We start from the raw sequence: 22,194 nt of genomic DNA, 5'->3' as shown, positions 1-22,194 counted from the left end.
CAATCAGGCTACCACAGATAGCCATGCAAATATTCTTTACAGAGCTGCAACCAGAATCTGGACAGGGAAATTTTTATAAAGACTGTATTTGTTAAGTTTAGGTTAAACTGAAAATAATAGAAACCTTAAAGCTACAGTAGTATGAACACCAAAGTTTTATTTTTCTCTCATTAAATTAAGTGTAAAGTAAAACATTCACACACACACAAGGGGATTGGGTATCTTCTCTTTTAGTCCACAATCCTTGGCAAGTTTCCTCATGAACTAGTATAGCCAAACCTTCTTTTCGTCATTGAGCTTATCTTCCAATTGAAACAAAACAAGAATAAAAAATAATTAAAGGGCTTTCACCAAATAAGTTTGCTTACCCACACCGGTTTCCCCAATTTGCAAAGGAAGTTTCCAGTAGGACACAATTTCTACTTTCTAATATCAAAAAGATGGAGAGAATGAACATTGTTTAGTCAGCTAACTAAAGCCAGGCTAACCAGATAGCCATTCTAATTTGAATATCATTCAAAGAAAACATAATTTGTCCTCTGGAGCTATTTACATTAGAGGTAATCATAATAAAACTTTTATTATGAAATGTACAAACATTAAAAGAATTTTAATATATTAAGAATAGTGGGGGACTTGCACCATGGCCGCGGAGACGTGAAGCCCCCCGGGGTCTGGGCTCGACCTCGCTGTCTGCTCCCCCAGCCCCCATGGGGAAGACGGAGCTGATCCAGAAGGCCAAGCTGGCCTAGCAGGCCGAGCGCTAAGACGACATGGCCACCTGCATAAAGGCCGTGAAGGAGCAGGTCACCGAGCTGTCCAACGAGGAGTGCAACCTGCTGTCGGCGGCCTACAAGAACGTGGTCAGGGGCCGCCGGTCCACCTGGAGGGTCATCTCCAGCATCGAGCAGAAGACCGACACCTCGGACAAGAAGTTGGAGCTGATCAAGGACTACCGGGAGAAAGTGGAGTCCGAGGTGAGGTCCAACTGCACCATGGTCCTGGAATTGTTGGATAAGTATTTAATAGCAAATGCAACTAATTCAGCAGTAGAGAAGGCAATGGCACCCCACTCCAGTACTCTTGCCTGGAAAGTCCCATGGACGGAGGAGACTGGTAGGCTGCAGTCCATGGGGTCGCTGAGGGTTGGACATGACTGAGCGACTTCACTTCACTTTTCACTTTCATGCATTGGAGAAGGAAATGGCAACCCACTCCAGTGTTCTTGCCTGGAGAATCCCAGGGACGGGGGAGCCTGGTGGGCCGCCGTCTATGGGGTCGCATAGAGTCGGACACTACTGAAGCGACTTAGCAGCAGCAGTAGCAACAGCAGCAACTAATCCAGAAAGTAAGGTCTTCTATCTGAAAATGAAGGGAGATTACTTCCGGTACCTTGCTGAAGTTGCTTGTGGTGATGATCGGAAGCAAACGATAAATAATTCCCAAGGAGCTTACCAAGAGGCTTTCAACATAAGCAAGAAGGAGATGCAGCCCACACACCCCATCCGGCTGGGGCTGGCTCTTAACTTTTCTGTGCTCTACTATGAGATCCTCAATAACCCGGAACTGGCCTGCACATGGGCTAAAACGGCTTTGGATGAGGCTATTGCAGAACTCGACACACTGAATGAAGACTCTTACAAAGACAGCATCCTCATCATGCAGCTGCTGAGAGACAACCTCACATTATGGACATCGGATAGTGCTAAGAATGTGATGCGGCAGAAGGGGCAGAAAACGAAGTGCGTACAGGGTGCCATCTTTCTTCCCCTTGAAACCTTTATACTCATCTGCATTCCTCACTCCATTTGGATTTCCTATAGCATAGAAACGAATTCATGTGTATGGAATCAACTGTTTATAGTCTTTTCACACTGCAGCTTTGGGAATACTCCATTCCTTGGTTTGTGTTTGTCTTAGCCTTCCTGGTGTGCAGTTACTGCTGTAGAAAAGTATTAATAGCTTCATTTCATACAAACATAAGTAACTTCCAAACACTTATGTAGACGACTAAAAATGTATCTGGTATTTAAGTAATCTGAACCAGTTCTGCAAGTGACTGTGTTTTGTATTACTGTGAAGATATGAAAATGTAGCTAATTACAATTTAAAGAGTGTTCTACATAAGTTCTTAATTTCTGCATTCCCTCCCTTACTCTTCTTCAGAGATTTCCTTTCAGCAAGCAACTTTTCCATTCTGTTAATGTATTCCGTAGGAATCCAGAAGTATTAGATTAAATGGAAAAGCATTCAACATTTTGGGGCTGGGGGATCACAGATTCAAATGTCTCCTGTATCATATGTGATGGAGGTCTTGTGTATCTGTGACAACAGGAAGTTTCCTTCAGTTCAGTTCAGTTCAGTCGCTCAGTCGTGTCCAACTTTTTGCAACCCCATGAATCGCAGCATGCCAGGCCTCCCTGTTCATCACCATCTCCCAGCGTTCACTCAGACTCACATCCATCGAGTCCGTGATGCCATCTAGCCATCTCATCCTCGGTCGTCCCCTTCTCCTCCTGCCCCGAATCCCTCCCACCATCAGAGTCTTTTCCAGTGAGTCAACTATTCGCATGAGGTGGCCAAAGTACTGGAGTTTCAGCTTCAGCATCATTCCTTCCAAAGAAATCCCAGAGTTGATCTCCTTCAGAATGGACTGGTTGGATCTCCTTGCAGTCCAAGGGACTCTCAAGAGTCTTCTCCAACACCACAGTTCAAAAGCATCAATTCTTCGGTGCTCAGCCTTCTTCCCAGTCCAACTCTCACATCCATACATGACCACAGGAAAAACCATAGCCTTGACTACACGGACCTTAGTCAGCAAAGTAATGTCTCTGCTTTTGAGTATGCTATCTAGGTTGGTCATAACTTTTCTTCCAAGGAGTAAGAGTCTTCTGATTTCAAGGCTGCAGTCACCATCTGCAGTGATTTTGGAGCCCCCTAAAATAAAGTCTGACACTGTTTCCACTGTTTCCCCATCTATTTCCCATGAAGTGATGGGACCGAATGCATGATCTTCATTTTCTGCTCACTCTTTATTTGCTGCTGATTAAGTTGACAACTTCCCTTCCCAATAAAAACTCACTTACACTTCCTGCCTTTATAGTTCTGTTATTCACTTTACTATGTAATAGAAGTAGCATGTTGCTGCCAGAATACAACCATTGCTTTTGGCAAATTAAAGCGTATGTCATTTCTTAATACACTAGAAAGGGGGAAAAAGCACATAGCCCAGTCTAAAATATTAGTACTGTTCCATGCAGATTTGTGCACATGTGAGAGGGTGTCCAGTTTGTCTAGTGATTGTTATTTAGAGAGTTGGACCACTATTGTATGTTGCTAATCATTGACTGTAGTCCCATAAAAGCCTTGTGAAAATGTTATGCCCTATGTAACAGCAGAGTAACAGAAAATAAAATTACATTTTATAAACCAAAAAAAAAAATAGTGATAATGATCTCATTTGAAAAGGAACTATATTTAATAATATTTACTCATAATTACTACTCTATTCATTTATCCTTTTATGTATCTTTATTATCTATCTAATCTTTTCAACCAGTTGAGAGATGGAAAGTAAACCATACAACTCATTATGGTTTACTATAAAATCTTCAAGTTTCTTCTAAAAATAATATTCCTTACAACAATAGCATCTCAACTAAAAGATAATAATTTTTAATATTAGCTAATGCAAGCGCTAGTGCTTAAATTTCCTCCTTTGCCTCAAAAAACTCCAATAGAATATTTTTTAAAACCAGAGATTTAAACAAAGTTAAGTTGATGTATAATATTTCTTAGGTATTTTTTAGTCTTTTCTAATCTACAATTCCTCATTTTCCCTGGTTACTGACTTTTTGAAGAAAGCAGGCCAGTTGTCCAATAGGATGTTTTATATTCTTTGTCAGATTGATTCCTTGTAGAATGTGTTAACTTTTTTTCCATCTCCTTTATATTGTAAAATGTAAGTTGTATCTAAAGGCTTGATATTTTACCTTTGGCAAAAAAACTTGAAAAGCAATGCTGTGTACTTTTCATCATATCAGGAGGAATATATTGTCAGATTGTGTCAATATTAGTGATTCTAAGTCTGACAACTTTGTGAAAGTATAGTTGGCAGATTGTTTCTTTGAGAAAGTTTATTTTTCTCTTCAGTTCAGTTCAGTTCAGTCGCTCAGTCATGTCCGACTCCTTGCTGCCCCATGAATCGCAGCACACCAGGCCTCCCTGTCCATCACCAACTCCCAGTGTTCACTCAGACTCACGTCCATCGAGTCAGTGATGCCATCCATCCATCCCATCCTCTGTAGTTCCCTTATCCTCCTGCCCCCAATCCCTCCCACCATCAGAGTCTTTTCCAATGAGTCAACTCTTCGCATGAGGTGGCCAAAGTACTAGAGTTTCAGCTTTAGCATCATTCCTTCCAAAGAAATCCCAGGGCTGATCTCCTTCAGGATGGATTGGTTGGATCTCCTTGCAGTCCAAGGGACTCTCAAGAGTCTTCTCCAACAGCAAATAAACTGTAGGATTATTCTTTGGTGCCATGAGACTACTGATTTTAGCATTCATCACTTTCCGGAAGAATGAGTTTTAGGTGTGTGTGTTAGTCACTCAGTTATGGCCAATTCTTTCCTACCCCATGGACTACAGACCACCAAGCTCCTCTGTCCATGGTATTTTCCAGGCAAGAATACTGGAGTTGGTTGCCATTTTCTTCTCCAGAGGATCTTTCCAACCCAGGGATCACAGCCAGGTCTGGTGCATTGCAGGCAGACTCTTTACCATCTGAGCCACCAGAGAGGATGGTTTTGGAGGGATTTCAAAATAATGTTTTTTGTATCATGTTCATTCCATATATTAGCAAGTATTCTTCTAAGGAAGGAATTTGCCACAACAGTAGAATATGAACATATAATTTTAAAAAATGGGGTAATGTTTAATTACATTTTGTTACTAATTTTCATATTAACACATTGGTATAACAATCACTACCACTAATGGCAAACGTGATTGCCATCACACAAAAGGGGTGTGTGTGTTTCCCTCTTTTGTTTTAATTATTACCATATTTTTTATTCTTTCAATATTTTAAAACCAAGTGTCATTTTTCTCTTTAAGCATAAACAATGTCAAATTTAGCCAGAAAGTGACCCTCTAAGTTGGCTTATATATCTTTTTCTTAGAACCCCATGTGATTTTTCAGGCACAGCTAGAAGTCCTATGTTCACCCTCCATCCTCGCTGCTTGGAATTAGCCAGGATCTGAACTGCAGGTCTTCCAGTATGCAGTTCTTACAAGGCTGTTTCAGTAAATGATGCTAGCAAATTTATATGTCTTTTCTCTGACACTAAAAACTTTTTTGCCCAATAATATTTAAAAATTTGCTTATTTGTGTTATACTGTGAGATTTAAAAATTAATTCTAACTGCATGCTGTTGTTTAGTAACTAAGTCATTTCCTACTATTTGCCAACCCATGAACTGCAGCATGCTAGGCTTCCCTGTCCTTCATTATCTCCCAGAGTTTGCTCAAACTCATGTCCATTGAGTCAGTGATGCCATCCAATCATCTCATCCTCTTTTGTCCCCTTCATCTCCTGCCCTCAGTCTTTCCCCAAATCAGGGTCCTTTCCAATGAGTCAGCTCTTCACATCAAGTGGCCAAAGTATTGGAGCTTCAGCTTTAGCATCAGTCCTTTGAATGAATATTCAAGGTTGAATTCCTTTAAGATTGACTGCTTTGATCGCCTCACTTTCCAAGGGACTCTCAAGAGTCTTCTCCAGCACCACAATACAACAGCATCAGTTCTTCAGCATTCAACCTTCCTTATGGTCCAGTTCTCACATGCATACATGACTATCGGAAAAACCATAGCTTTGACAAAATGGACTATTGCTGGCAAAGTGATGTCTCTACGTTTTAATACCCTGTCTAGGTTTGTCATAGCTGTTCTTCTAAGGAGCAAGCATCTTTTAATTTCAGAACTGCAGTCACTGTCTGCAGTGATTTTGGAGCCCCCAAAATAAAATATGTCACTGTTTCCACTTCCCACCATCTATTTCCCATGAAATGATGGGACTGGATGCCATGATCTTAGTTTTATGAATGTTGAATTTTAAGCCAGCCTTTTCACTCTCCTCATTCACTTCATTAAGAGTGTGTTTAGTTCCTTTTCCCTTTTGCTCATTAAGGGGTATCATCTAAAGCCTCTTGATGAAAGTGAAAGAGGAGAGTGAAAAAGTTGGCTTAAAGCTCAACTTTCAGAAAACGAAGATCATGGCATCTGGTCCCATCACTTCATGGCAAATAGATGGGGAGACAGTGGAAACAGTGTCAGATTTTATTTTGGGGGGCTCCAAAATCACTGCAGATGGTGATTGCAGCCATGAAGTTAAAAGACGCTTACTCCTTGGAAGGAAAGTTATGACCAACCTAGATAGCATATACAAAAGCAGAGACATTACTTTACCAACAAAGGTCTGTCTAATCAAGGCTATGGTTTTTCCAGTGGTCATGTATGGGTGTGAGAGTTAGACTGTGAAGAAAGCTGAGCACCAAAGAATTGATGAACTGTGGTGTTGGAGAAGACTCTTGAGAGTCCCTTGGACTGCAAGGAGATCCAACCAGTCCATTCTCAAGGAGATCAGCCCTGGGATTTCTTTGGAAGGAATGATGCTAAAGCTGAAACTCCAGTACTTTGGCCACCTCATGTGAAGAGTTGACTCATTGGAAAAGACTCTGATGGTGGGAGGGATTGGGGGCAGGAGGAAAAGGGGACAACAGAGGGTGAGATGGCTGGATGGCATCAGCGACTCGATGGACGTGAATCTGAGTGAACTCTGGGAGATGGTGATAGACAGGGAGTTCTGGCGTGCTGCAATTCATGGGGTCACAAAGAGTCAAACATGACTGAGCAACTGAACTGAACTGAACTGATCTATATATCTGTGGTTGTTGATATTTCTCCAGAAAATCTTATTTCAGTTTGCGATTCATCCAACCCAGCATTTTGTGTGATATACTCTGCATGTAAGTTATATAAGCAAGGTGACAATATACAGCCTTGATGTACTCCTTTCCTAATTTTGAACCTGTCCATTGTTCCTTGTTCAGTTCTGTTTATTCTTGACCTGCACGCAGATTTCTGAGGAAGCAGGTCAGGTGGTCTCGTATTCCCATCTCTTGAAGAATTTTCCGCAGTTTATTGTGATTCACACAGTCAAAGGCTATAGCATAGTAAATAAAGCAGAAATAGATGTTTTTCTGGAACTCTCTTGCTTTTTCAAAGATTCAGCAAATGTTGGCAATTAGATCTCTGGATCCTCTGCCTTTTCTAAATCCAGCTTGTACATCTGGAAGTTCTTGATACACATACTATTGAAGCCTAGCTTGAGGGATTTTGAGCATGACCTTGCTAGCATGTGAAATGAGCACAACTGTATGGAGTTTGAACTTTCTTTGGCATTGCCCTACTGTTAATATAGTCTAATATAGTCAGTAGTATAATTAACAATAGGCCTCGTAAGTAAATTTTGTTATTTGCATGCCACTCTCTGACCCTTCTGCCACACTGAATATATGCTCAGTCATTCAGCCATTTCTGACTCTTTGCCACCCCATAGACTATAGCCCACCAGGCTCCTCTGTCCATGGAATTTCCCAGGCAAGCCACTGGAGTAGGGTGCCATTTCCTAATCCAGAGGATCTTCCCCACCCAGGGATCAAACCCAGGTCTCTTGTGTCTCCTGCAATGGCAGGCAGATTCTTTTTATCACTGTGCCACCTGGGAAATCCTCTTTTTCTTGGAGATCACTACAAAACAGGATTCAGAAAACTCCCTTGATTCATTTCCATATTTGTGTGTCCATTTTTTAGGATGTTATAATACTCTATTGTTTTTCTGTCCCCTGTGAATGGACATTGGAGTTGTTTAAAATATCTTACCATTAGAAATAATGCTACAGTGAATACTCTTGTGCCTATTTTTATTTCTGAAGATGTATCTTTAGCAGAGATTCCTAGAAATGAGATTATTGAATAAGAGAACCAAATTTTTTTGAGATAATGGGGAGTTTTCAAACATCATACGTGTACATTTTGAACTCAGACCAGATGTATGAGAATATCTCTTTCTAGTCTTTCCAATAGAGATATTGTCAAACATACATTTTTGCCAAATTGATGGGTATGACATAGCATTTCACTACTGTTTTAGTTTATGTAACACTTACTATGAGGTAAGCATCTTCTTTCTAATATTTTAGGGCCAGTTGCTTCTGTTTTAATAATGAATTGTGTGTGTGTGTGTGTGTGTGTGTTTTAATTTCTGGAGTTTCTTAGATTTTGTTTCTAAATGTTAGTTTTGTTTATGTTATTATGCTTTTTTCTCTTCAAAGAATCATGTACTATGTATATTGACTATCCATTCCCTATCTTCTATAATCAGTTACAGTAACTATAATTTTTAGTTACTTCTTTGATTTTATTTATTTGGGTTTCTTCTAATTCCTAGCATCAATGCCCCTTTTGGTACAATATGTTCTCCCTGGGTTTCCTTTTAAGTCATTCTTTATTTTAAAGATATTTTTGCCTTTTTTCTTCCATTTGTTTCTTTTTTCAATCAGTTAACAGCTATTTCAATCTTCCTTATGTTTATCCATTGTTATTCAGAATACTTGAGTTTCTGATGTGTGATTTTCTTGCTTGACCATAATTGCTTGCTTAACTCACCGTGGTTGCTTCTGTTGATTTTGTTTTCTAAATCATGGGCCACATTATCTTGCCCCTTTACAGCAAGACTTGGGAACTCTCTGCTTTAGCCCATTAACATGTTTCCTTACCTTGGAAGAGTTTCCTCTCTCTCTCTCTTTGTTTTTATTTATTTTTTTACTATGGTCACAGATGTTTTCAGCCTCTGAGGAATTGTTTTCCCTCTTCATCCCTTTTCTAATTTCATCACCACAGGAGATTTTTCTTCTTCCTCCATCGTTGTCCCCCATCTTCCATGAGTTGATGCCAAGAATGAAATAATGCCTAAAGTTCTCCAAGATTCTTTCTCAGCTTTCATGCCCTAATCCAAGATGCAGTTCACTGCTTTGGGCACATGAAGGGCTGGCCCAAATGGGAAGGAGTTACCTGTACTCAGCCATGGGTATTCTGGGGTTGTATAGAAGGCAATGGCATCCCACTCCAACACTCTTGCCTGGAAAATCCCATGGACAGGGGAGCCTGGTTGGCTGCCATCCATGGGGTCGAGAAGAGTCAGACATGACTGAGCGACTTCACTTTCACTTTTCACTTTCATGCATTGGAGAAGGAAATGGCAACCCACTCCAGTAGTCTTGCTGGAGAATCCCAGGGATGGGGGAGCCTGGTGGGCTGCCATCTTGGGGTCGCACAGAGTCTGACACGACTGAAGCGACTTAGCAGCAGCAGCGGCAGCATAGACACCCAAGGACCCAGGGGAAAGAAGTTCAGGTGAACAGAGACTTTTTCTGTGAATTTGGCTCTTTTGAATTATAAGACATCATGCCAACCCAACAGAGACATTGAAAGTTTTTTTTTTGTTTTATTTATTTATTTATTTATTTATTTAAATGTTGATCTTTTTCTCTTTACCCCCATTTACGGTACATTTACTCTTTTCTGCCCTCTTATTAGGAATGAAACCAGATGTGGATCTTTCTTACTTAGATTTTGTCTCTTTATGAAATTTAGTTTACTTGGGCTTTTTGTTCCCTCAGCTATGCTGGTGGGTTTTTAGAAACTGTAATTTACTTTATTTCATTATTTTTAGCTTACTGTTCCTTTTTTTTTTTTTTCTGATGGTTAGGTTATGTCGGCTAAAAACATATATACAATCTAGAAGTGGAGGATTATATTCTATGGATTTTTTAGGACTTAATGTTGGGGAGACAGATTCTCAGATAGCTCTGAGTGACTGCTCTGAAGAGGTAAGGCAGGGATCAGGATATATAGGAGTTTTTACCACAAAGAGAGGGTTGTCTAAACGTCAAAAGATTATTGTTAATTAAAGAAAATCAGACATCTTGAGTTAATGAATGTAGCACTCTTCTGTGTATCGTAATATGTAAGAGTCATTGAAATCACTCTTTTGATATTCACCTCAGCTATCTAGGGCCTGCATCCTTCTCTTTTGCATCCTGAGTTCCCTCACCCTTGCACGGTAGCTGTAGTTGTCGAGGGCTTGGCAGTGGACAGTCCATTTTGTCCCCATCCTGCATTCCTTTGGGGCTCACCATGGGATAGGGGGTGGATGCAGTGGCTTGATGGCTGCTTCATGCCTTGTTTACTGATACAGCAGAGAGTATTTTTCATTCATAGGTAGAAGAAATGGTCTCCTTCAACATCTTACACCCTCTCTGAAAACTCATTAGAATTTGTTTTAAAGGATTAAACTTGCCTCTTACTATAATAGAAAATTAATCTGCTGCTGCTGAATTTAGAAGTACTAAAATGCTATCTGTTGTTTTGGCTGTACTATCGGTCTAAGATTCTTCATTTAGCTTGGGTAGTAGATATCCTTTTTTTTTTTTTTTTTTTTTGCTGTGCTTAATCCATGTGAAAACTCCTGGATCTACTCTGGTGTTTATAGAAAACAGATTTTTCAGCCACAGAATACTATCCTTGAGTTAAAATTCTATATAATTATCATTAAGTGACCAAGTAAAATTTACTTTTCCAACGAACCAAGTGTTCAATAGTACACATGACAGAGCTGATGTCATTGTTTTTGTAGTAGTAATTAGTCATTTGTTTGTATAACAAATGCATAAATACTTTAATGTACATTATTTCATTATATTTTTACTACATTCCTACAAGGTAGTGGGAAATGCAGCCAGCTCCGGTTTCTTGCCTGGGGAATCCCGTGGACAGAGGAGCCTGGCGGGCTGCAGTTCACGGGGTCGCAAGAGCTGGACACGAATTAATGACTAAACCACCACCACCACAAGGTAGTAATTAAGGTGAAGAAGTTAACGTTTGCAAGTCACTCAGATAGCCACTTAAGTGTCTCTTTCAAATATCTGATTTTAAAGACCTCATATTTTGTCTCTATTTAGGGCTCATCTAATACCTTAGCTTTTCAAAATAGGTAAAACAGAAAAAAGATGAAGTAAGCAAAAATATACCAAATAAAGGAACATAAAAGACACAAGTGTATGAAAAATGTATGCATAACATTTCTTCTCATTTATCACACCAGGTATTTTCTTGAAAACAAGAGTAAAATGAATCAGTATTATATGGGTTCTTAAAAAACTAATCATGTACACCCGTGGCTGATTCATGTCAATGTATGGCAAAGCCAATACAGTATTGTAAAGCAAAATAAAGTAAAACTTTAAAAAAAAAAGTAAAAAAAAAAAACCTAATCCCTTTGAAAAATTTGTTACTTAAGTCCAACTGAAATTTAGAGGAGCCTACTAGGTATCCTTTTTAAGGCATTTATTAAAATTGTCCTTGGGGTCCAATTGTAGCTATTTCTAGGTTTAGAGTAATATAAGAGAGATCCCTTTACTATCCTCACTGAAAGGTGCTAGGGGAAAAACGCAGTTTCAGTTTCTGCTACATGAGGTACCTGAACTTAGCATTTACTGGATGCCTTCTTTGGCTGGATATATTGAAAATTTTTCATTTATTCCTAGTATCTATTTCACAGATGAGAAAAATGATGCTTAAAGTAGACTTTAAAAAGAGAAAAACCTGCATAATGTTACACAGCTAATTAGTGATTGTAGGATTTTAATCACATGTATTTGACATGAGAGTCCCCTTGGTTTTCTCCCTAGATTAGGCAACTCAGTCATAAACAATTTTAAAGAAAGCTTTATATCTGTTTTACCAAGGGTATATTTCCTTATGGTCCTTGAGTTCACTTTAATCCTGTCTTTGCTTTTGACTTAATTGCTTTTTAAATATAGGATTAACTGCCTTCAAGGAAAAACAATTTAAACAGAACAAGTATTTGTTTATATTCAGCCTCATACATCCACTAGAAGCAAGGAATAATAGAGGTCACCTTTTCATATACTTGTGTTGCACAGATGCAGAAAATAAGGTTTCCCAAGATCACAGTTAGGAAAGAAGCAGGCCTGAAACCAGATCTCTCATATCACAAACCTGTGTTCTTCCCAATTAAGAAAACTATATACTTGCCTTTTCCCTCAATCTCTCAACTATTTGTTTTTTTCATAAAAATCCTGCAAGAAAATGATGAGCTTCAGGTTTTCTTCCTTACAATAGAAAATAATGAATCAACATATATTACGTAATGTATGATAGTGAAGGACAGGGAAGCCTGGCATGTTGCAGTCTATGAGTCACAAAGAGTCAGGTATGACTAAGCGACTGAACAACACTGTTGGAGTGAAGAAATTTTCCTCTACCCCTCTTGAATTCTTTTGGCTGGTCCAACAAATAGTTTTGTGTGAATTCTTGAGGTCCCTCAAATATTCTGACGTTCCTTGACTTTTGGGGAAGGGACCTTCCTTATTCACATGGTTAGACTGCTGGGAACCCCATAAAGCTATTTGTCCAGGTGGTTTTATTGATTCCATGAGGGGCTTACCAGGTGATGCTAGTGGTAAGGAACCACCTGCCAATGCAGGAGATGTAGGAGACTCAGGTTTGATCGCTGGGGTCAGGAGGGTCCCCTGGAGGAGGGCATGGCAAACCACTCTGGTATTCTTGCCTGGAGAATTTCATGGACAGAGGAGCCTGGCAGCTACAGTCCATAGAGCTGCAAAGAGTCAGACATGACTGAAGCTGCTTAGCCCACTTGCAGGCATATTTCCATGAATATCACTGAAGATAAAACACATTTGTAAGAAGCTTTTGTAAAAGCATCTAACAGGCATAGAGAATAGACTTATAGACATGGGGAAAGGGGAGGAGAGGAAGAGATGTATGGAAAAAGTAACATGGAAACTTATATGACCATATGCAAAATAGATGGCTAATGGGAATTTGCTGTATGGCTCAGGAAACTCAAACAGGGACTTTGTATCAACCTAGAGGGGTGGGATGGGAAGGGAGATGGGAGGGAGTTCCAAAAGGGAGGGGACATATGTATACCTATAGCTGATTCATGTTGAGGTTTGACAGAAACAAATTCTGTAAAGCAATTACCCTTCAATAAAAAAGTACATTAAAAAAAACTGTGAATGATAAATGATTTTAAAATGTCCATCATTAATATCTGTTTCACTGCAATACAAATGACAAGGATATTTGGTTATCACTGAAACATACAATATCTTAAGATAATAACTGTAACTGTGACTGATAACATTATATTTGGATATACCCAAATTTCAAAAGTTTGATATGATCTTTAGAATATTTATATTAATAACATTTACTTACTTATACAATGTAATCTAAGAATTTTACCATCATTTATTTAATAATACTTCCCATATAATTGAACATACCAAATAAGCCTAATTCATTTAATCTCTCTTTCATAAGGAAAGAAAACAGATATTTGGAGGTGTTCCAGGAGCCCTTTGGAAAAGCCCAAAGTTATTTTTAGGTCAATAAGACTTCATTTAGAATTTGATTTGGGGGAAGTTTATCAAGGATATCAGAAATCTTTTAAAACAATCAAATAGATAATGGAGCATTACTCAGCCATTAAAAAGAATGATGAGATGGATGAAACTGGAACCTGTTATACAGAGTGAAGTAAGCCAGAAAGAAAAACACCAATACAGTATACTAACACATATATATGGAATTTAGAAAGATGGTAACAATAACCCTGTATGTGAGACAGCAAAAGAGACACAGATGTATAGAACAGTCTTTTGGACTCTGTGGGAGGGGGAGAGGGTGGGATGATTTGGGAGAATGGCATTGAAACATGTATAATATCATATATGAAACGAGTTGCCAGCCCAGGTTCAATGCATGATACTGGATGCTTGGGGCTGGTGCACTGGGACGACCCAGAGGGATGGTACGGGGAGGAAGGAGGGAGGGGGGTTCAGGATGGGGAACACGTGTACACCCGTGGTGGATTCATGTTGATGTATGGCAAAACCAATATAATAATGTAAAGTAATTAACCTCCAATTAAAATAAATAAATTTATTTTAAAAAATCAAATAGAATCATAAGTCACTGTTAAATAATGTTTAGTTATCTATTTAATCAAAGTGACAAAGGCTTTATGGGAAAATAAAGAAATGTAAATAGTTGTAAAACTCTTTTATATTGAAAAGGCTAAGTTTTTTTTTTCCCTAAGTTATCAAAGACATATTAAAGACAAAATATTGAATCTTTGTTTTTCTAGACAGATTACATTAAAGGTAAAGAAAATCTTTGTTTACAATTTCTCATTAAGAGCAGATCAATAATCAAAGAAACCTTTGCTTTTTTAACAGAGATATAAACTGCATATTAATTTTTCACCAGCTAACTTTGTATATTAAAGCTCACTTAATTAAATTTATTCCAGTCTTAGACCTAACCATACATAAAGTCTGTTTTCAAAGATTTCTTTATTTCCCCTCAAGAACAGGACAATTTTGCTCCAGTATCCTAGGCTTTTGTAATATCTATAATCATTTGAGCGGAATTAGTGAGTTTGGGATTTGGTAGAGATAGGTGGGCTTTGTCTTATTTCTAGGGTTGTACTTCTGGTTTTTACAGATTTTCAAGACAAAGAGAGTTGTTTCTGTTAGCCCTTGAATATGGGTTTCCAGGTTTATTTTTTGTCTCCTTGTGGGAGGGTCTGGGGAATTGCTGAGGAAGTAGATAACTTTCTTTTTTCCCCTTTAAGAAGGGACATTTACAATGGATCTTTGGTTTTAGTCTAATTTCTATTCTTTCATATTACTAAGGAATTCTCTAAGTTTAACCATCAGATATTGCTATAGATATGAGGTGTATGTGTCTTCTCCTTTCAATTAGCCCCTCCCCAAAGTACCTATGACAGCTGTTTATGATGAGGACTCTCAGAATAATTTTTTTGTTTTGAAAGTAGACAGTTTTATAGGGGGCTTCTCTGGAGGCTCAGATAGTAATGAATCTGCCTGTAATACATGAGGACTGGGTTCAATCCCTGGGTCAGGAAGATCCCCTGGAGAAGGAAATGGCAACCCACTCAGTTATCTTGCCTGGAGAATCCCATGGACAGAGGAGCCTGACAGGCTAAAGTCCATGGGGTCACAAAGAGTCGTACATAACTGAAGTGACCTAGCACGCCACATGTAACTTTAAAGACCCATCATCTGGTTATTGACAAGTAAGAGCTTATATTACTCTCAAATAGGGGCTGAGACAATAAACCTTTTTTTATAGCTTAACCAAAGATGCAAGAGGCATCTCACAAGAGACTATGTAGCCTCACGAGGTCCAGAAATTTCACTTCCAGAGCTAGCCTAAAGGAGTAAAACTCTGTGCTGCTACAGGTTCTAAGAATGGTGTCATGAAAATGGTGTCTCGCATTTCCCATGAGAATGTGTGACACCTCTAGTTATAGGCCCACTAATCTGTGACACTGAACAGGCTACTGGAAATACACTTTTCTAGCACTAATAAATAAATCAGAAAGATTACTCAGTCTTACAAAGGCCACTTATGGACTAGGAACCCTCATGACAAAATTCCTTAACAGCTGGAGTGGCTGGACAAGGAGACTGCTGTTTGACTTCTTGCTCGGAATCCCATTTTACTCAACTGGTCACCAGTTGCATCCCAGTAAGTGCACCTTTTAGATGGCAGAGACCAGAGAGCATATTCACACTGCCGCAAGGCTAAGTTCTAAGGATATAGAACAAGAAGGAAAAACCCCATCCAGTTTTTACATGAAACACCCACAAGCCTTGTTTAAACAAGCCTTACTCTGATGAGGCATGACCTCACCTGTCTGTGAGGCCAGCTTAAATAGCAGATTGATCAGATCAGATCAGCCACTCAGTCCTGTCTGACTCTTTGTGACCCCATGGACCACAGCATGCCAGGCTTTCCTGTCCATCATGAACTCCCAGAGCCTACTCAAACTCATGTTCATTGAGTTGGTGATGCCATCCAATCATCTCAACCTCTGTTGTCCCCTTCTCTCACTTTTAATCTTCCCCAGCATCAGGGTCTTTTCCAATGAGTCAGTTATTTGCATCACATGGCCAAAGTATTAGGGCTTCAGCATCAGTCCTTCCAGTGAATATTCAGGACTGGTTTCCTTTAGAATTGACTGGTTGGATCTCCTTGCTGTCCAAGGGATTCTCAAGAGTCTTCTCCAACACCAGAGTTCAAAGGCATCAGTTCTTCAGTGCTCAGCTTTCTTTATATTCCCACTCTCACATCAATACATAACTATTGGAAAAACCATAGCTTTGACTACACAGACCTTTGTTTGCAGAATAACACCTCTGCTTTTTAATATACTGTCTAGGTTGGTCATAGCTTTTTTCCTAAGGAGCAAGTGTCTTTTAATTTCATGGCTGCTGTCACCATCTGCAGTGGTTGTGGAGCCCCCAAAATAAAATCTTACTCTTTCCATTTTTTCCCCACCTATTTGCCATGAAGTGATGAGACTGGATGCCATGATCTTAGTTTTATGAATGTTGAGCTTTAAGCCAACTTTTTCACTCTCCTCTTTCACTTTCATCAAGAGGCTCTTTAGTTTTTTTTCGCTTTCTGCCATAAGGGTGGCATTATCTGCATATCTGAGGTTATTGATATTTCTCCCAGCAATCTTAATTTCAGCTTGTGCTTCACCCAGCCCAGCATTTCCCATGATGTACTCTGCATATAAGTTAAATAGGCGGGGTGACAATATACAGCCTTGATGTACTCCTTTTCCTATTTGGAACCAGTCTGTTGTTCCATGTCTAGTTCTAACTGTTGCTTCTTGACCTGCATACAGATTTCTCACGAGGCAGGTCTGGTGGTCTGGTATTCCCATCTCTTGAAGAATTTTCCACAGTTTGCTGTGATCCACACAGTCAAAGGCTTTGGTGTAGTCAATAAAGCAGATTTATAATAGGTCTCTATCTGCTGTTCTTTTCTATGGTTCTTCCTCCTATGACAAAAGACACAACACACAAAAACAAAGGAAAATAATGACCACCTCTGGGAGGAAAGCATCAGTAAAAATTGAGTGATCGTTTTACCCAATGACCAGAGTCACTATGACCCAAGGATCCCATTTCACAAATATTTTCTCCAGTTAATCTAGGTTTAGAGAGAAGAGAGAAAAAGGACTCTCGCCACTTTTTCCTTGTATCTGACCTGGCAGGAGGTCAGGAGGCTGACTTGGTATAAGAACTGTTAGGGTCTGCTGACCATGGTCAGGGGGCCCAGGAGCCGTGGGGGAGAGGAGTAAGTGAGCATGGGCCAGCCAATATCCTGCAGACCCTGCCAAGCGTCACAGCAGGGGAAAAGTCTGCCCTACCCCATTGGGTTCTTCTGGCTGGTCTAATAGTTAAACTGACACAAGACAGATTGACAGGTTTTTTAAAAATTGAATTTATGTGCATGGAGTTCTCATAGAACTAGGACCCCTAAAATGACCATGATAAGCTGTTTTTATATCATTTTTAGAGAAAAGCATTTATTTGTGAAGATTTAACAAAACAAGGGTGGGGATGCTTGTACTTCAGGAAGCAGATAAATAAAGAAGTAATAGTCTTTTTTTACAGCATTCTTTTCCTTGAATTCCCTAACTCTGCTAAAAGAATGCTTTCTATCCTCCTGGTATAGAAGGGAGGGTTTTACATGGGAGATTTATTTCTAACTTTCAGGGGAAGAAAGGAGGGTCAGAATGTGTGTTTTGTTTTGTTTTTCCTTTTTAGTACTATTTTTCCCACCACCTACTTCTCAGATAAATTTAATTCAAAATATTTAGTATGCTATTGAAATATATTTTTGATTTCCCTGCCCTGGGCTTCAACAACAACTTTCAAGAGATTTACAGGTGGCAGTCTGTAATCTGAGCATGACTCTATGTGTGAAAGAGGTGACCTCACCTGGCAGCTTAATGTGATCCAATTTCCTTTGTGCATTTCATATGTAAATTTGGTTAGCTTCTTCCGTGCCATACATACACCACCTAAAGCTCGCTCACCCTGCTCCTTCACTGCCATGCTGGCATTCTTCGCTGTACTCACGACCATCTGTAATTGTCAGTTGTTTTATTTGCATATTTGCATATTGACCCTGTCTCCTCCCTGGAACATAAGACGCAAGAGAACAGGTACCTTATCTGGCTTATTCATTGTAGATCATATCCCTAAAAGAGAACTCATCACATCTCAGTTCCTTCTAAATATTACTGGAATAACTAAATATGTTTTAAGAAAAAAAGAATGAATTATTGAATAAAGGACAATTATTCCAAAGAGGAAATACAAATGGCCAACAGACGCATGAAAAGCTGCTCAGCATCACTAATCATCAGGGAAATGCAAGTCAAGACCACCATGAGATATCACCTCACACTTATCAGAAGGCCATCATCAAAATAAAACACAGATAACAAGTGTTGGCAAGGATGTGAAGAAAAGGGAACCCATGTACATTGTTGGTGGGAATGTGAATTGATGTGGCTGCTTTGGAAAACACTACCACATGACCCAGCAATTCCCTGCATATATATATATATATGAAAAGAACAAAAACTAATTGGAAAAATACTGGCACCCCAGTGTTCATAGCAAGCATTATTTACAATTGTCAAGATATGGAAACAAATATGTGTCCATCAATATGTGAATGGATAAAGGAAATGTGTACATTATATATTTATATATATATATGTATATATTTACAATGGATTACTACTCAGCATAAATGATAATGAAATTTTGCCATTTGCAGCAACATGGATGAACTTGGTGGACATTATGCTAAGTGAAATAAGTCAAAAAGAGAAAGACAATACAATATGATATCATTTTTATGTAGCATCTAAAAAGTATGACAAACTAGTGAATAAAATGAAACATAAACAGCTTTACAGATATAGAGAACAAACTTGTGGTTCCCAGCTGCAGTGGTGGCATTACAGGGGTGGGAGGGAGAGAGGTACAAACCAACGGGTGTAAGATAGGCTTAAGGATGTATGGTGAAACACGGAGGATAGCCAATATATTGTAATAGCTGTAAATAGAAAGTAACTTTTAAAAATTGAATAAAAATAAAAATTTTAAAGGACATTTTGTTATCTAGTGCATTGGCAGGTGGGTTCTTTACCAGTAGCGCCACCTGGGAAGCCCATGCTGAATAGCATCACTAAACTTAATTGGGTTTGCTTCCCAGGTGGTGCAGAGGTAAAGAATCCACCTGCCAATGCAAGAGACGCAGGTTCAATCCGTGGGTCGGGAAGATCCCTGGAGGAGGAAATGGAAACCCACTCCTGTATTCTTGCTGGGAAATCCCATGGACAGAGAAGCCTGGTGGGCAACGGTCCACGGGGTCACAAAGAGTCAGACATGACTGAGTGACTTATGCGCGTGCGCACAATTAGGATTATGGTACAGTGCTTTCAGTGACTGCTTCTGTGGACTGCAGACCATTGATTTTTCTTATAACCTAAAATTACAAAATACGTTTATGTTAACTGTTTCATTTGATGCTTATTTATTATTAACCCTGGGCATCCAAGTCCAAGCCCAATATGTGTGCATTCTCAGTAACAATATGATGAATAATATGTAACAATGGATGAATAATATGATTTTTAAGAAAAGCAAATATGAATTTGAGCGTAATAACCATTTCCCATCATAAAACAAACAGCCAAGTATTTAAAAAGTTATTAATGTCTATTGGACATTGTAATATATATATATATATATTCTTTTACAGATTCATTTCTAGTATAGGTTATTACAAGATATTGAATATAGTTTCCTAGGTCCTTGTTTATTTTATACAGCAGTCTACATCTGTTAATCTCAAATTTGTAATTTATCCTTCCTTCTCAATTTCCCCTTTGGTAACCATAAGTTCCTTTTCTATGTGTGTGAGTCTATGTCTATTTCTGTTTTGTAGATAAGTGCATTTGTATCATTTTTTTTTAGATTCCTCATATAAGTGATATCATATGAAATTTGTCTTTGTCTGATTTCACTTAATATGATAATCTCTAGGTTCATCCAGGTGGTATTAGGGGTAAAGAACATGCCTGCCAGTGTAGGTTAGAGTTAAGAGACATGGGTTCGATCTCTGAGTTGGGAAGATCCCCTGCAGAAGGATGCAGCAACCCACTCCAGTGGATTTCTTGGAGAATTTCATGGAGCCTGGAGGGCAGCTGTCCATAGGGTCACACAGATTTGGACATGACAGAAGTGACTCAGCCTGCACTAGGTCCATCCACATTGCTACAAATGGCATTATTTCCCTTTTTATAGCAAAGGAATATTCATACACACACACATATATATGTGTGTGTGTGTATATATATACACACACACACATTCATCTGATAGTGGACATTTAAGTCACTTCCATATCTTGGCTATTTGAATAGTGCTGCCATGAACAATGGGGTGCATGTTTCTTTTCAAATTACACTTTTGACTTTTCTGGATATATGCCCAGGAGTAGGATTGCTGTATCATATGGGAACTCTATTTTTAAGTGATTTTTTCTTTTGGCCTAATAAATTTTTCAAAATATTTTGAATAGTTTCTCATAAGATTTCTTTGTGCCCAAAATAAACATTAAATTTATTAACCAGAATGAGAAAATAAACATTTTTTCACTTGTAATCAGCTCTCCATCCTTGTTCTCTGGAAGCCATACCTGATCCTAAAACACTGAGTCTCCAACATACAAGTTCAATTGCAGAGAGAAGCCCAGGAAAGCCTAGCATGGGTTGAGGTTTCCTAAGTTGCCCTGGCTTTTGCAGGGCAAAATATTTCTTGCCACAGTCCAAAGGATATCTTTGTTCATTTAAATGCAGAACTTTACAAATCCATTCTCTGAGAAATTTTAGTCTAGATGAATGTTGCTTTAGATTATCTTTTGATTTTTGTTTCTATTTAGGCTGTTAAAAATTAAAATTCAACTGAGTAAATTTTAAAGATCTTATTGACTTTATTCAACAAATCATGAATCAGGCAGCATTCAATGTAGGAGACAGAAAAGAGCTCTTAGCCGTACAAAATGCGAGACTTTTATGGTCAGAAAGGAGGGAGTTATGCTAGGCAAGGAAGTAGACTGAGTGTGTAATGTTACTTTCCTTTAGGGGACATTTGAGGTCTTTCAGGCTGATTACCTATCTAGTACCTATCAGGTAATTCCCGATTTACTGGTTTGAGATTCCATTTCTAGGAGAGCTGAAAGTGTGATTAAGTCTCAGTTTGGTGACCTGGAGCTTGGCATAAGCAACTCCAATTTGGGCCTGTAGACTTGTTTGTAACAAGATTGATATGTAAAAGATTAAGTCCTTTTTGAACAAAAGAAATTGAGAGCTCAGAGTACTCAACTGGCCTGGATAAGGAAATAGGAGAATCAGTGAGACAAAGTATCTTATACTCAGGCTCACAATGAGTGGCAAGCCAAGACTGAAATCCATGTGTCCAGATAGTATTCAGAATTACTCTTCTTTCTGTGGTACTTGTGCTGTAAAGGTGTCTGCTAAGTGTGCAAAGAGTGGAACACGACTGAGCAACACACACACACACTCAAACACAAGGGCTTCACAAAGCTGCATTTCTTTTATGAAGTTTCAAAACCACATGAAGGCAAGAACAAGCAAAGCAAAAAATTATATGGCGATCACATGTAAGAAAGAAAGGGTGGAAATCAAGCCATATATACTGTTTACATCAAGGAAATGAATAGTTGAAGGCCTTGTCCTAGGAAGGCACTAATGCAAAAGAGGACAATTAAAGCAATTATATGATTCTGAAAACAAAGGGAAATGGGTAGTTAGCACACTGATAATATTCCTGTTAAGAAGAGAACAGGCAGGTTATACTCAAGCTGGATCAATCATCCCTCTCCTCATTAGTTTCTTGCCAAGAGGATGTAAATACTGAATGAAAGGATAACCAACCTGTTCCGAGTTAAGTAGACTGATCTTGTTTCTTAACATCTATCTCCTCCCAAACTCAATAGAGCCATCTTTGAGCAGGGAGTATGCATGAGATTCTTCCTTATCACTTAAAAGTGTATCACTTTGATGACTAAGAGCTCTGGAATCTGAACTAAAAGGGAC

General features: G+C 38.9%; 1 pseudogene; it reads left to right on the top strand.

The window, feature by feature from the left end:
• Positions 1-710: 710 nt before the first annotated feature.
• On the top strand, positions 711-15,410 carry LOC138420200 (14-3-3 protein theta-like; annotated as a pseudogene).
• Positions 15,411-22,194: the final 6,784 nt, after the last annotated feature.

Source organism: Ovis canadensis, chromosome 15 (genome assembly GCF_042477335.2).
Source record: "Ovis canadensis isolate MfBH-ARS-UI-01 breed Bighorn chromosome 15, ARS-UI_OviCan_v2, whole genome shotgun sequence".
Taxonomy (NCBI): domain Eukaryota; kingdom Metazoa; phylum Chordata; class Mammalia; order Artiodactyla; family Bovidae; genus Ovis; species Ovis canadensis.
This window is presented reverse-complemented; position numbering and strand designations above follow the sequence as displayed.